Source organism: Lates calcarifer, linkage group LG13 (assembly GCF_001640805.2).
Source record: "Lates calcarifer isolate ASB-BC8 linkage group LG13, TLL_Latcal_v3, whole genome shotgun sequence".
Lineage (NCBI taxonomy): Eukaryota > Metazoa > Chordata > Actinopteri > Centropomidae > Lates > Lates calcarifer.
Window position 1 is genome coordinate 3,633,026 of NC_066845.1, and position 15,560 is coordinate 3,648,585.

At 40.9% G+C, this 15,560-nt stretch overlaps 1 protein-coding gene across 2 annotated transcripts in view; it reads left to right on the forward strand.

Annotated features, from left to right (window-relative positions):
* Positions 1-4,792: 4,792 nt before the first annotated feature.
* Positions 4,793-15,560, forward strand: part of slc20a2 (solute carrier family 20 member 2) — a 47,026-nt gene continuing 36,258 nt past the window's right edge. Inside the window, exon 1 of one of the 2 annotated variants that reach the window (XM_018672956.2) lies at positions 4,793-5,134. The gene's annotated coding sequence lies outside the window, so the exon portion shown is untranslated. The remainder of the gene's footprint in view (positions 5,135-15,560) is intronic. The other variant, XM_018672919.2, reaches the window with a different exon arrangement.

Genomic DNA, 15,560 nt, shown 5'->3' on the forward strand with positions numbered 1-15,560 from the left:
CATGTGACTGTATCATTTTGTGTGGGACTGAAGGGGAGATGATGCAGTGGAAGAGGATTTTCTGTATCGAGTATCCAAACGAGGAATGATATCTCTGAAAGGACACAGGTTAGATTGTCACAGTGTCACTACACAAAAGTTAAAAGGAATATTTTGACATTTTTGCTGAGAGATTACCTGTTCGCATGGTAAATAGGACACTACTGCCAGCAGCTGATTAGCATAGTTTAATATGGAATACAGTAACATTTAGACCATTAATTATTTATTATTTGGTTTCTTGTTGGATATCCACATATTTCAGAGCAAATCAAAGTTTAGCCTTATTGAGTGGGGAAAAAGCAGTGTCACAGCTGTTTCCTGTTTTGCCACAAGATGGCAGCAAATATTTGTTGCATTAACTGAATTGTGTGAGGTCCATTTAAAATGCTTGAAATTTTAGAAAGAGGAAAATGAGCATCAGGTGTCCATTCAGAACATAATTTACAAGTTGTATGTATGTAAAATATCTGACCAACGTTGATCTTTTAGTCCACATTGGCTTTGTAAGAATAAGGTAGGTTTACAGTGGCATGGTCATCTAGAGCTGATGATATACACCTACAGTCCCTAAAGGCCCAGAAGGGAGCTACACAGTGGCCTGTTACCCATATCCAGTAGTTCCCTGGAGAGACAAAGACAAAGAACCAGGATTATGGACAAAAACCTTACTGGTTTAACCAGACCAATCAAGAAAATAGGAGCAGGGTAAACAATATGAGGACATGGGAAGCAAGCCAGTTGCATGTAGCTAAGAGAGAGGTGCTCACTGGATGCACAAAGCACATGACTGTAACACATGGAACTAGAATTCTTATCCTCACTAATTTTAATATTAATTATTACTACAATTGTTTCCCTGTTGGCTCTCTAAATGTAAACATAAAAACCAGTGGGTGTAGGAGAAAAAGCAATCATGCTAAACAAAAAAGAAATAGACTCCTGCCCACTGTCAACACTTATGGTAAATACATAAAATCACTACCTTTCAGTCAAGTGACCTTTAAACCAGATTTACTTTACAGGTGAGTTTACTTTGTTTTTTGTTTATTTCTCTGGGACAGTGCCAGAATGCTAGTTTTGATCCATAATCACTTGCAGCCTAAAATCAAGATACAAGTTTAAAACAATAACCATAATGTCAAGCATTTAATTTACATTAAAAATAGAACACAGACAGCCCTGATCAGAACACAAACACAGAGGCAAAGTAAAACAGAGTAAGTTACGGTTCAACAAAGCAATAACAAACAGTTACAGAGCAGCTTTACAGCACCTTAAATTACAGAATAGTTTTGCAAAAAAAACAGACATACAGTAAATATCACTTCACATGATGTCTGAAAATCCAACATGATAATATGAGACAGCTATCTTTACAGTCAGAATATATACAGCAGGTAACACCATGGTAACTGTTCAAGTAAGAACTTAACAATCTATCTCACAGTAGCGCTGGTTATGTAAGTGGATTCCAGCATGTCTGTGTTAAAAAGTTATGGGCATTTGTAAAGAAAGGCATTAAATTAACAGATTGAAGGAAAGAAAATGTTAATGCATCATAAACAACTTAAAAACCAAAATAAATATCCAATAAATATTCATTTATGAAGCTCAGAACAAAAACATCTGTAAAGACATGCACAAAATTCATATAATTCTGATGACATTGTTTGATTTTAGCTGTTCATATCACTACAATGTGTTGATTTTCAGAAGCTGTAAAGATTATAGTGCATATGACACATTCAGAGTAAAGGTTTGTTTGAGTGGTGGGAGTGTATTCAGAAAATCTGGTAAACACCACACCCAACCAGACTTGCCAAGACACGAGACCAACAGAGAATGTGTGCATTATCCTGTGTGACAAAAGCTCAGCTGCAGTTTACTTAATTAATGGCTTTTACATACGTGGTCTGTTTGCCAACCCATAGGTTAGTTGTGTAACTACAAAAACGTTCCTTTTTCTTGTTTTTCTTTAGAAACATAATGATGGTGCTGGTGCATTTCAGTTGATGAAAAACACACACACAGTGTACATTTGATTGTCACCGAGAAGATAGTAAGATGCATGCTGCAAAACAACTGTATTTTTTAAAGCATTTTTCAGACATGTTTATTACAACACCACTGACTGTGGGGAACTCAACATGGTATGAACAGACTCCAGGAAAGCAAGAACAAAGAGGATCAATTTCCTGGAACTGTGATGAAGCTGTGGTATTTGTTGTGTGACTGTTAGAGAGCAGACAGTACATCTGAGGCACAAGATGCTGACCCTTTAATGTTTGGTTGACAAGTAAAAAAAAAAAGAAGTACTCAACTTGAGTAAAGGAAATAAATTGCATTGATATGACTCTCTACATAAAACTTTTATGTCTTTTGTTCAGGTAGTTTTTGAGTTTGACATTCCTCAGTCTTAAAATTAAAAATGTCATTCTCAAACTTTTTGTTTCTCAAACATGGATGGATGACAGTATTCACATTGATCCTACTAAGCACAAGTTAACGGTAGATCTCAGATTGTTGTTGTCTTGGAATCTGTTGTATCACCATCCTTGGAGCATCTTAAAAATGGGTGAGACCTGCAAATCATCCATTTAGATGAGCCGATACAATCTCCATTTGTGTTACACAGTTTAATCCAATCCAAAATATGTTACAAACTCTGTCTTTTCTCATCTTTTCTGGAATCTTCTTTACCCAGAATTTGATCCAACCTGTCACTGATCTAACCAAGCTACAGAAATCTTTATTCATTCATTTTTGTCTGTCTTTGAACCAGTTCAGAACTTACCTATCTGAACCCTTTCCTGTCACAGAACCAAGGTAGGCAATTTTTGGTGCGGCACGTAGAGATTTGAATCTTGTTTGAGCCCAAGCTGATGCTGTGGCCTTCTTGTTGCTTTGGGTAAAACATCTCATTCTTATACAATTGCAAATTTAGCCCTCCCTTTGTACATACAGTAGCCCTTGGGTAGATAAGGCCTGAAGCTGATGCTTAACTACATTGTTTGGGGCTTGATTAATAAATTCCACAAAGTTTGGCAACCGTCCCTTCTCTTGTATGAAAATGTCTACAATAAATCTAGCGTGGTTATCAGTTACCATGTTAACTGATACCAGTTACGCTAGTAATTGATAACCACAGCTTTGTACAATCATTGCAGAGGTCCTTTGTTTGTGTGTTGGCCAGTCCTTCAGGGGATGGGGTGGGTAGGATGCCAGATGGGGCTTTGAAATCATATGTAAATGTTGAAAACCCCATAATAACAGTATATAAATTGCTATTTTTATACTGTCCAGGATGAGTAATAAAAAAAGTTCTATGACTATTGTGAATCTGCTCTCAGACCCTTGATTTCACAGGATTATTATAAAAGCAAAAGGCCCATTGGATTTGTTGTGAAGGAGTATGTAAATGTATGTGAGTGGAGAGAGCTGGCCACCAGGCTAAATACAGTTTGGGTCTGTCTGGTAATATGTTACGGCTGTGGTCTTGTGTAGGTTGAGAAAATTTATACAAATGTTAAGTCCGGTGTGGAATAATAAGGTAGGCCCAGCTAGGCGTGGGAGAAACTCTGTATAGAGAGTCAGTAAGAGTCAGTTGTTCCACCCCACCATTGGCTGAATGGAGTAGAAGTCATGTCTCAACAAGATCCAGTATTTATACAACTGGCAAGGGAAATTATTTCTCACATCACACACACCAGTGCACTTATATTATCATTAAATTCTACATGGCGTGTTTCAAACTAACTTTGAAGCCACTCTAGGGAAAAACCAAAGTGAAACTGGAAATGTCACAAGAGATTCTTTCTGTGTGTATGTGTGTGTGTGTGTTTTTTTTTTTTTTTAATTATTCAACATTTTATGAGCGTAACAAATCTCTGCATTTGCTCTCTTCAGTTGGCTCTCTTCTGTAAATTTAAATGATAGAGTTGAGGTTGGTTTAATTACCCTCCAAACGACCCCTCCTCCCTCTCTCCCACCCACTGCTGTTGTTGACTGGCTCGGCCGGTTACGTAACACATTTATGCCTTGCGCACGTGGCCACAGCCATAATAGAAGGCAATATTTAGACGGATTAAACATTACCATCGACCCAGTGATCACAACGCACACACGCAACCCACGTTTCACCTTTGAGGCTCACCAGAGACGGCGAGGTCAAGAGAAATTCTGCTTAAATTACGGATTTTTTTTCCACCTAAAAATAAATAAATAAAAAATGACATGACTCGTAAAGACGAGATTCCTCTGCTCGGCACGGGTCTTTTCCGTCTCAACCATAAAAAAAAATCCGCAATGAAAGCAGGGTGTGGGGAGGGGAACAGGACTGCGTGTTTGCTTATAACTAGATCTGATTGTACACTCCGTTACTGTGCTTTGTGTTTTCATCTTCGCTCGTAAAAAACACATCGTCTAGTCTCTTATTCCCAGAGGCCTCGCGGAAAATAACGATTCACATTTCTCTTAGAGCAGACAGCTGCGCACGTGAGCAATGATTTAAAGAAAATAATATTAAGCAAGTATAAATATTCATGCTATAACCAACTGTCAACATTGTCTGCAAGATGCATTCGAACATATTCTGAATTAAGAAATCATGTTAAGAACATAATGTACATGCACTTATGTATTTTAATTTTGTTTATTTAGATATATTCCAAAACACATTAATGTATATTTCTTTCCTCTCCCCCCTATATGGTGTCACTATGCCCTCAACAGATTGACCACTGCTCCTCTCTCTCTCTCCCTCTCTCTCTCCTTCCCTGTCTCACGCTATTGCCCCCCTCCTCCACCTCCTCCTTCATCCCAAAGCTGTCATCCTGAGCAGTGTTTGAGACGACGGCTCAATCCCTAAACGCCCGGATGAGAGCAGCAGGCGACATTCAGGGCAACATGGTCGTATAAGTCGAGCCGAGTGGAGGGCAACCACTCCGAAGGGGGACGACGGCCACTGCTGGAATCTGTGACATTTTCGACGCAACCCACGGAGAACGGTTCTGGGAAAATACAGGCAGAGATAGAGGCGTGGAGGCGAGGAGGAACAGCACATTTCCCCCCTTTGCGGTGTCCTATTTCGTTGGTAAGTACATTTTGTCTGGCAAAAAAACAAAAAACCCGCTGCCCCTGTGTGTTTTACCCGTCGACGGGGGTTTGTATCTTGTTTAGCCACTTTCCTTGCGCGTTTCTTTGTGGCGAGCGTCTTCGCTGGGCTTCGTTTAAGGATGAACGGGCCTGGTAAGTGTGAATACGGCGTGAAGTAGAAATGTCCGTGTATTTCAATCAGCTGTGGCAGTTCATAACCGCGTAGTGTTTGACAGACATCACCGTGAATGTTGCATTTCACCTCGAACGGCTACATTTTTGTGTTAGCCTGCTCGTTATGTTGTTGCCACTGGTCGCACGCAACTAAATGAGTGAATGGAGCTGCTACACGTGTGTGACTCCACATCCGATATGAGTATCACAATAGCGCCGATTCAGAACCAGTGTCTGGCGGCTCGTTCACCGGTTTGAACCAGTGTGGGAAACTGGAAAAAGGCAAAGCAAAAAGGGCGAGGGCTTGGCCCAGAGCGCCGCTCTTAACGAGCGTCTACTAATCATTTGACTGTTAATCACGCGAGTTCATTTCACTCTGTTGAGCTTTTCGTGCGCAGAGCAGACACTGTTTGACGACAAGGCGGGTCGACAACTGGGCATGCGCGTTGTACGCAACCACTGCCGCCCCGTTGCTCAATAACAATAAGAAGTAAGGGTACACTCACTGTCTCAGGCATCTGAGAAGTGCCTCAGGTCACCTCCCTGGTCTCCAACAAGAGCTGAGGGGTACAAACTTGTATTGTCACCACACTGGTGTGTCTACTCTGATAACAATCTGTGATTTTATTCTCTCTGTGACATAGGGAAATAAACCTGTTCACCAACAGATATGTATCTGCCAGACAATTATTGTGACATTCACTGTGTTCCTGTTACTAAGGCCCCAGCAGCTTTTTTCAGGGCGAGTCTCTTCCTTTTGTCACCATGACAGATAAATATTTTTTGTCAAGAAAAATCACAAACAGTGGAACATATGCACAGTGAACATACAGGTGGGTGGAAAGAGAAACAGGAACATCCTGCAAAATAATTCTGCAGCGGTGGAAGAAGTACCTAAGAAAAAAAGTAGAAATAAAGTGCATAATGAAGTTCTTCATTAAAAGTTATAGTCCAGTCCTGAAAGAGTTACTGAAGTCAAAATATGTAAGTCTGAAAACAACAACATGCAAGATTAGCCTTACACATATTTATTGTATGGATTTTTTTTTATATCATCGTGTGTTCCTGTTATTTTTTTCCACTCCCTGTTGTTTCAACTAGAAAATCCAATCTTTATATTATATTACCTCTATTTTATATACCCCACAGTAAAGATATCTTATCCTATAGCCTACATAGGCGGTGGAAGAACATAGCATTCAAGTGGCCAGAATGGGGTTTGTGAGTTAATGATTGATCTCCATACTGTGATAAGAAAGAGCGAGAAAGAAGAAGAATGCTGGGGTCTGTCACAAACACATGTTTTCCTTTAGTTGTTCTACCATAAAAGCTTTGCTGAAAAAAAGTAACATCATTGCTTTTACACAGCAGTGGCTCATTGACTGACACAGATAAATGCAACTGTTGTATCTTGTCTAGCCATGACGGCTGTAAGACTGATATGAAAGCATATTGTGATAAGATAGGTGGATTAATGACTTCCCTTTTTTTTACACACCTTTATTCTTCATGTGAACACGAGGGCACAGTCTGGGGCTTCTGTTTTTCCTTTAGTGATAAGGATAATGTCTCCACCCTCTCTCATCCCTCCTTTGTTTAAGTAATAATGAAATGGTGCTGGAAGTTATTTGCAGCCCCTCACACCCTTCACCCGTTCATACCTTAGATACACTATTTGTAGCAACTCTTGAAGAGTAGCCAGCCAGCTTAGAAATGGCCTCTAAGCTCACTCCGCTGGTTTTAACACGGTCATGCAGGGATTTATAAAAATTTTAAGTTCTTGCACCCACACAGTTTAATCCCATTTTGCATTTGAAGCTGTCGGACTTGCTAGGGGAACCTACTTTCCAAGAAACATTGTAGGACAAAGTTCTGCCTTGAACCCCAGTGAGTCTCTTGGGAGTGAAGCTGTCTCATCAGACAGAAAAGCTTACTGTTGTTGCCCTCCTTTTGACTGAGCCTTGATTAAATTTTTCTGTCACTATCTCTTGGAATTAAGGTGAGTTCACAGGAACACTGAGGACAGATACAATTTATAATTTGACTGTACTTTGACCTGCCCTTTGTCAGTATAATCCTTTTGGAAAAAAAGGGGGGAAAAAAACAATCGAGGCAGAGTGATTCACACTAAATTGGCAGTTCTGTGGCGACTGGGTTCAGCCACAGCTTAGACCACACTGTCAATAGAGTCTCTATTTTATGCTAACCCTTAAATCCGAATGGTTCATAACAGACACAGAGCAGTGCATATTTAAACAGCAGTCAAGTCAGACAGCTTAAGCTTGTGTTTTGGAAGTTCTGTGTTGAAGCTTGTTGTCGGTGGAGGAGGGGTAAGTGCGAGGTGTTTGTATGGGTGGAAGAGGTATGTGTACATTGTGTAATGTTTTCATGTTCAACAAGATGCTGAGAGAGCTGTGTCAGACCAGTTTTCGGCGAGGTGTGCTTTCTCACTACACGTGCCGGGTGCAGTTTCTAAGAACTCTCTGTCATCCATGATTCCACCTTTTTAGTGTGTATGTAGTTAGTCCAGGTCAATGTTAAATTGACCTTAGGCCTCTCACTCTGTGACAAGAAGGTCCTCCATGAGCAGGCATGTCACACCACATGACTTCACAGTGTCCTTCTATGCAGGCTGTACTTTTTTCTCAGACTCTGCTGTGTTTTCTGTTTGACACACAGTGGGGCAGGATTAACATACATGTGATACATGGTTGCAGTATTCCAAAGCCAGATTTGAAAAATCTGGGGTAACATTGCTGACACAATTGGATTAATTGATTTGATTTAAAACAACAACAATTTGAATTTTAAATTCTGCTTCTCAGTGCTTTATAGTCAGGTTCAGCTCAGGTTCATCTTTTTTTAGTGCACCACACCTTTATTGTTTTGGTTTACTTTCACTGTTCTTATACTCTTATAGCCTTGCTGTCAGCCTTAGCAGGCAGGCACAGTTAGAGACTAGCTGGTGAACATAGTGCTGTGCATTAAGTGTTTTACATTAAATGCACTAAGCAACTAAAGAGCCTGATATTTCCCTCAGGAGTTGGTAGAGACCAAGTACAGAGCTTCAAGAGTGTGAGTATTGGACTTCCATTTATCATGTGGCCAGAGACATGACTCCAGATGAATAGTGTGACTGCTAGGTGTGGAAATAAGCAATGGTGTGCTAACAAGTGTGCCATATTAACTCAAAGAATGATGAGGTGTCAGTGGTTTGTTCACAACTTGTTTCTGCTGTCCCTAAATGGCCAAGAAATTAGTTATTAAATAATTGAATCAAGCAAAACTGGCTAATACAGCTGTTTTCCTGTGTGTAATTTCATCATCAAACTGAATATTTTTAGATATATCTCCATTAATACTGGATTTTTGAGGCAGATATTAACATTAATATGCATGAGTCTTAAAATGATGACAATAAATTATTTCCAAGCATCTACTAAATGGACCATTTTACAGTTGAAAAACAAACTTGTCAGAGCTCTTTGGTGGACAAACTACGTGATGTAGTCACGGTTTCACTACTAATTTAGGCATTGTAGCACCCAGAGCTCTCAATGACATATTCAGATTGCTTGTTTTGTCAAATTGAGCATTCCAAAATTCAGGAAAAGATATTCAGTATATAAAGAACAGCAGCAACTTATCTGATCTGAGATGCTTGTGTTTGGAATGTTTGCATGATAAGTTACTTAAATATTGGCTGAATTTTTACCCTGCTCTGAGGTTTTGTCTTAAAGTAAGAGGTCAGAAATGGAACTTTTCATCATAGTAGGCAATCAAAGCTACACAATAGAAATATCTGGCCATTGAGTTGGCACAAACACGGCATTTAAACTCAAACCACTCTGCTCTTCACACCCCTCCCTCTCCCTGCTCCATTATGCTCCACCCAGCCCTCCAGCTATCTCCTTGTCATATACGCCATATTCAGCAGATACAGGAATCTGGAGCTTGCTAGCCTATGAATCGGCTATAGGGACACCTTCCTGCAGCTAATACTAGCTCGAAGCTTCAGTGTGAGAGGGGTAGCAAACCAGAAGCATGTTCATATTTTGACTGACAGTTGTGAGCTCCTACCCCTGACTTTGGCCCTCTCTGATTGGTCAGAAGGGCTTGGCTCCCTCAAAAACTTCAGAAGGGAATATCTCTACACAGCTGTCAGGGTATTCAATGAGTCTGGGTTACAAAAGGCTTTGACAGCATCTCTACCTTTTGAAGTTATTTGAACTAAAAACATGTTAGACAAAAGTTACATACTGTAGTTTTAAGGACAGAGAGCATTCAGAATTTCAAATAATTTGGAAGTGAATTCTGAAAGAATAAAGTCCCTTGGTCTTGTGGATTGCCATTAGAGGACGACGTATGGAAAAGGCACTGGCGTCTGTTCTGGTTTCCATGATGGTAGGGCCCTGTGCAGGCTGGCCCTTTTGCCAGTGGGTGTGTCTGTATCTCTGTGGGCGGAAGGGCAGTTGGCACCGGGGCTGGCAGTGTCACAGTCGGAGAACAGTCTGTCTCTCTGATCGGCCCACCTCGCCCTCGGAGCACAATCGCACTGTTATGTCTGAGCCCTCCTTCGCCATGGCAACATCACATGATAGCACTGAAAGAGTGGGAATCTTCATGCTGTGTGTGTGTGTGTGTGTATGTGTGTGCTCGCTGCATGTACACTTGTACAGGCATTGCTTAATCCATGTTATTGCTGAAAACCCGGTGAAGCATGTCATTGATCAAGTGGAGCTGATACCACGTCTTTTCATTTTTTATTAACAAAGGTCAAAGCGAGCACTGTGGACAGAAAATAGCAGGAAAAGGTCGGCGTGTTGTTGTTGTTAAAGGAAACTGAGAAGAGTGCACATTAAGCAAGCTGCTATCTATCAGTGATGGAGAGAGAGGCTGAAAACAATTGGAATTAAAGCTGCGAGCAGCGTTGAACGGGCCCTCGCACCCGGCGCCCGTCGGGGGAGCGGCGACCGCGGGACCCCGGCAACCGCGGGGTCAACGCAGGTCGCAGGGCACACGCTGGCGTAACAGTTCACACTTCCGAGATGTAAAAATTTTAAATAAAAGCTTTTACGCTAATTATTTTCTGTGATAATATTTTTCAGAGCTCATCATCTGTGACAGCTCTTGGCTCTCTTGACTGTAACCTCCCTGTGGCAGCTTCTCACAGACTCAATCAACTCCTCTTCCCCTCCCCCCTCAAACACAAACACAAACACACACACACACACACACACACACACACACACACACACAGATACCCCCTCCCAAAAGGAGATAAAACTCAGTTTTAACTTGAGTTTAAAAGCTTTGAGCTTTGAGCAAAAGCATTTTTTTAAGTTCTGTTATTGGGTGCATATATAAATCATTTATGCTTAAACAAGGCTTATAATGAAGTTATTTGAACAGTGAATATCTCATCTGCCTAAAGTCAGGGCGAAGCCACTAACCAGCTGTAGGGATGGGTATCATTAGGATTTTATCTTTATCCATACAGACCCCTATCAGTCCAGCTCAGACTGTTACTGGTTTAAGAGAGTGAAGTTTATAGCAATTTGCAAAATTTGGAGATTAGTGACAAACTAACCAGTTAGACTATATACAGACAAGCTTTCATTTTAGCTGTTAGTAACAGTTTGCCATGAGCTTAACCAGCGTGCTGTGCTTCCTGTTAAACATGTTATGAGACTGTGGACAAGGCTGAAAATATTACTTTACTAACTACTTGCCGAACAGGCGCTTTGACAAAGAAAAGGTAAAGGCCAGCAGCTTTTACTTTTCAATGCACTTGTCGTCAACTTGAGTGGCTTATATTCAGCTGGTTCACCTCGACGCCCGTGGACCTAGTGCACTTTTCCTGTCGCCGTACACTGAGTAACACGAAAAAATCAGCTGACCCCGTGTGAAATTTCCTAACTGATCAAAACCAAACTGTAAAGACAGCATCAATCCACGCTCAGCTTTGGTCAAGGGGAGACATATGGGAGAAGATGAGTAGAGAGATGGAAAGAAACAGAAAGGGTGATGGAGAAAGATTACATGAATTCAAAATAACCTACAATTCCTTAAAATTAATTTGAAGCCAGTTTAATTTTTTGAGCCAGCTTTGACATCTGCAGATATGAGTTTCTGAAGAGGGGCCTGCTGAGGTTAGATGTGCTGAATAATATCCATTTTCATATCAGAAAAAACACTGCATTAAACATTGTCTTAGCTCACTGAGCTGAGGTCAACAGGTAATATAACCAACCTGTGAGGTGGCTCACCCCCGTAAGATAAACACATAAATGATCCCTGATAGAACCGATAATTAAAGGCACATCAGTGACAGGGAATGCTATTAAAACTAAACTATAAACTGGTGACATTAACTGCAAAAGAAGATTTTTATTGATACATTTCAGGTAGAATTTAGTTTTCAATAAGGAAAATGCTGTAAGAAACCTGAATTTGTTGCAACAAATTTAAAATAAAAGCTTTTATGCTAATTATTTTCTGTGATAATATTTTTCAGAACTCATCATCTGTGACAGCTCATGGCTCTCCTGACTGTAACCTCCCTGTGGCAGCTTCTCACAGACTCAATCAACTCCTCTTCCCCTCCCCCCTCAAACACACACACACAGACACACACACACAGAGACCCCCTTCCAAAAACCCATCAAAGAGTAATACAATGGCTCCATCTGTAGGATAAAGTAGAGAGTCGCAACAGGAAGTTACCCCAAAATCTGAGGTTTCAAACAGGAAGTTGGGTTTCCGAACTTTGACGGGCCAGAACCGGCACACGCTTCGACCCAAACTCACAATTTTCGGAGCCAGTCTTCCAAAAATTGTCAAGGAGGGGCTGACAACATTTGAAGTGAATCTGGTCACCCGTCTAGAAACTGGACATCACACTATAAAATATGTCATTTCCTGCTATAAATAGGTGGCGCTACAACAATTGTATGAATATTGACATATGGATGTGTGCAGATAGGTACCATTAACAATCCTGTAAAGTTTGATGCAGTTTGGACAAAGTATGGCCGAAATATAGCAAAAATAAAGCAACTTCCTGTTTCGTGGCGAGTAATCGAACTTTGAGGGGCCATAACTTCCACGCCCTTCAACAAAAACTCAAAATCTGCCGCAATTTAACATCGTCTATGTCTTAAGAACATACTATTAAGTTTTGAAGTCAATGGGATAATGCGTCTAGGACTAGTTCGCGTTCAAGCGACCCCTGGAAATGGCCAAAAACACACAATTTTTTCACCTTCCGGTCAAAATAAAAATACTTTCTGTTGGGTTTAGAATATGGCTCCAAGAGACTTTTTGGTGCGTCATGGGATGTTACATATGTGTGCAGATTTTCAGATTTTTAGGCGCAACGGGCTTGAGGGGCTGTTCCGTTTAAAAATGTAGGTGGCGCTACCGAGGGCATTTTACCACGCCCATGCTCAAGACCCCTAAATTATTAAATTTTTCGCCGTGCCTGACGCGTCTGCAAATTTTGGTAAGTTTTCACGCATGTTAAGGCCCTCAAAAAGCCGATCTAAGAGGCGGAAAAAGAAGAAAAAAAATAATAATAATAATAATAATAATAATAATAATAATAAACAGACCGAAAACAAGAGGGTCCTTGCAACTCGTTGCATGGCCCCGTTGGGCCCACGCAACTCGTTGCTCGGGCCCTAATAAACTCCAGAATAGACATTTTTTAAGAGATCACAGTTCCGTGAGTCTCTTGATGATTTAATTTCAGTATTGCTTCAGGGTCAGGGCACCATTAAAGCTTGGGAAAATAATCAAACCCATTTCAGCTCTTAATTAGACTACTTTACAACCATTGGTTCATTTTTTTGCCTCAGCATTTAACCAGATCTAAGTTGTCTGGACACAAAAAAAAATACTTGAGGCTGCATTTATACACTTAAATATTTGTGGTGTAAACACATGTATATGTATGCAGCTGGTTTCAGGGAACTCCTGCCTAGTGGCAGGCTTACAGCCGATAAAAATGCTGCCATCCCATAATGCTTGTCTGTCCTCCTGTTACCGATGTCACGTAGGCCTGCATTCTTCTCTGACCCGAAAGTGAGCCTTAATAGCTCATGATACTCAGATTTTTTAACCAACATGTCTTCACAGAATGATTGTGGTGTTTTTTACGGTCTCTTCTGTCTTCTTGACAAATATCAGCATTTACAGTTAGCACTGACTCAGTTGTTTAATCATGCTGGCGGCTATAGGCTTCCTGTTAGTTTTCCTGTCTCGGTTGCTTTGAAGCAAGAGACCCTCACTTAAATTGGAGATGGTGACGCATACAAGAAAAACCTCTGTTCTTTAAATTATGACCTCCTTAAAGACAAAACCTCTGGATTCTAGATTCCCATGAAAAAAGGAAACCATTTAGATGTAAACAATTAGTCGTTTATTACCCTAGTTAGTGTGTGACTGCGTGTGCACGTTGCATCGCTTTCTCTGACCTGTTGTGTGTTTTTGGCCCCGTTTGCACTCTCTACTCGGGCAACGAGAGCCGTTTTGTAGTGTTTCTGGTGGCCTTCTGTAAGCGGCAGGGTCTGTATCAAAGCGCTGTCACACAGAGCGTCTCTTGTTTGGGTGCTGGCCTGGTGTTAACTATGCTAATGACAGGCTTACTGCTGAACTGTGAGGCATTGTGGTTTTATTTATGGAGGGTAGAATGGACATTATTTTTCCTGTTTTCCTCGTTCAAGTACGTTTGTCCAGGAGCACCTAGGGACTGCTCGAGTTTAATGAGTCATAATTTTGCCACTAAGGCCTGGGGTCAGTTTGAGGTTGTGGAAAATGTTTGATGGCAAAGAGGAAATACTGAAAGAACCATGGAAAAAGTTATTCTTGGCATTTGGGATGATATCATGTCATGATGATATCTTTAGGCATTTTTGTGCCTGGTGGATATAAATCTATGGCCCTGATAACTCCAAATCTCCTCCTAATTTCCAAAGGCCTACTCTCACACACTGTGGGTGGACTGTGCAATATTGACAAAATTTTGAGAGGGATGTTTGGTGAAAATAAGACATAATTTATTGTTTATTATGATTGTTTTGTCTATCAAATTCAGCATGATGCAAAAAGCCTCTGTGAAGGATGTGATCTGGAAAGTGTGCACTTTCGTTGAGATTGTTTGAGACACAATTTTGTGATCTCAGTGTAAACACAAACTTCTTATGTGTAAATATTTTCTCATTTAATTATACAGACATGACATGTTTTTCATTTCCTCTCATGGGAAAATGGGCTCAGGGATTTTCTTTTGTACATGTGAAAGTTCCTCTGAGTTTCTAGAAATCTTGATGTTTGAACAGGTGTGAGCTCACGTGTCCATTTTAACGCGGCTCTTACAGTTCTACACCAGAGTAGTAGTGAAGGGTGTGACAAGCCTCAAAGATGAATGATAGACCTGTCTGTGCTGGTTTGTGCTGTTGTGTTGATAATGTTACCGCCTATTTGCTTTTGATTGTACGGATGGGGCAGGGCTCCATGTAAGGATGAGCAGCTGGCTGACTGGTCACTGCACACACTCATGTGACACTGCTATTTCTAGCCAAATCATTCCTCCTCCCTACTGCCTTTAGCAACAAGAGCGAGTGGTGGATATGTGACACCTCAGAAAGCAGCGAGCCTGGAAGGTGGGGGCAGTTTGTCAGACAGAATCTGGTGGTATCTGTTCAGAGGCCACTTTGCAGGGTGGGGATAAGCCAGGTAGAACAATGGCATGCTGGGTAACTGAATGGAAATGATTATCTTCAAGATAAGAGTGAAATGAAGATATGTGCTGTGAGGAATTTGACTTTCAGATTGTTGCCACAAATCTGTCATTTGTCAAATAATATTTTCACATTTTTTTGTGGACGTACTCAAAATAAACTCATGCAGTGTTGGCTGACATGCATCCATCATGGCTGCTGACAGGATGTCAAGAGATCAGATGATATTGATGCAATACAGTTTTCCCTGAGTTCTGGCTTGGCTGCTTACATAACAAACCATTTAAAAATCCAATTTTCTCAGTAGTTTGCTGTCATTTTTCTCATTTCAGATGGCGCTTTAATGGGTTAGCATAGTCACTGTGACATGTCATTTGATGGTCCAGTTGGCTTCCCAAATAAAAGTGATCAGGAATAAAAGCCCTCTCAGCTCAGCTGTGTGCCCGTACTGTAATTGGAGAATATTGGCATGTTTGCAATTTCTACATCAGGGATGGATAACCCAAG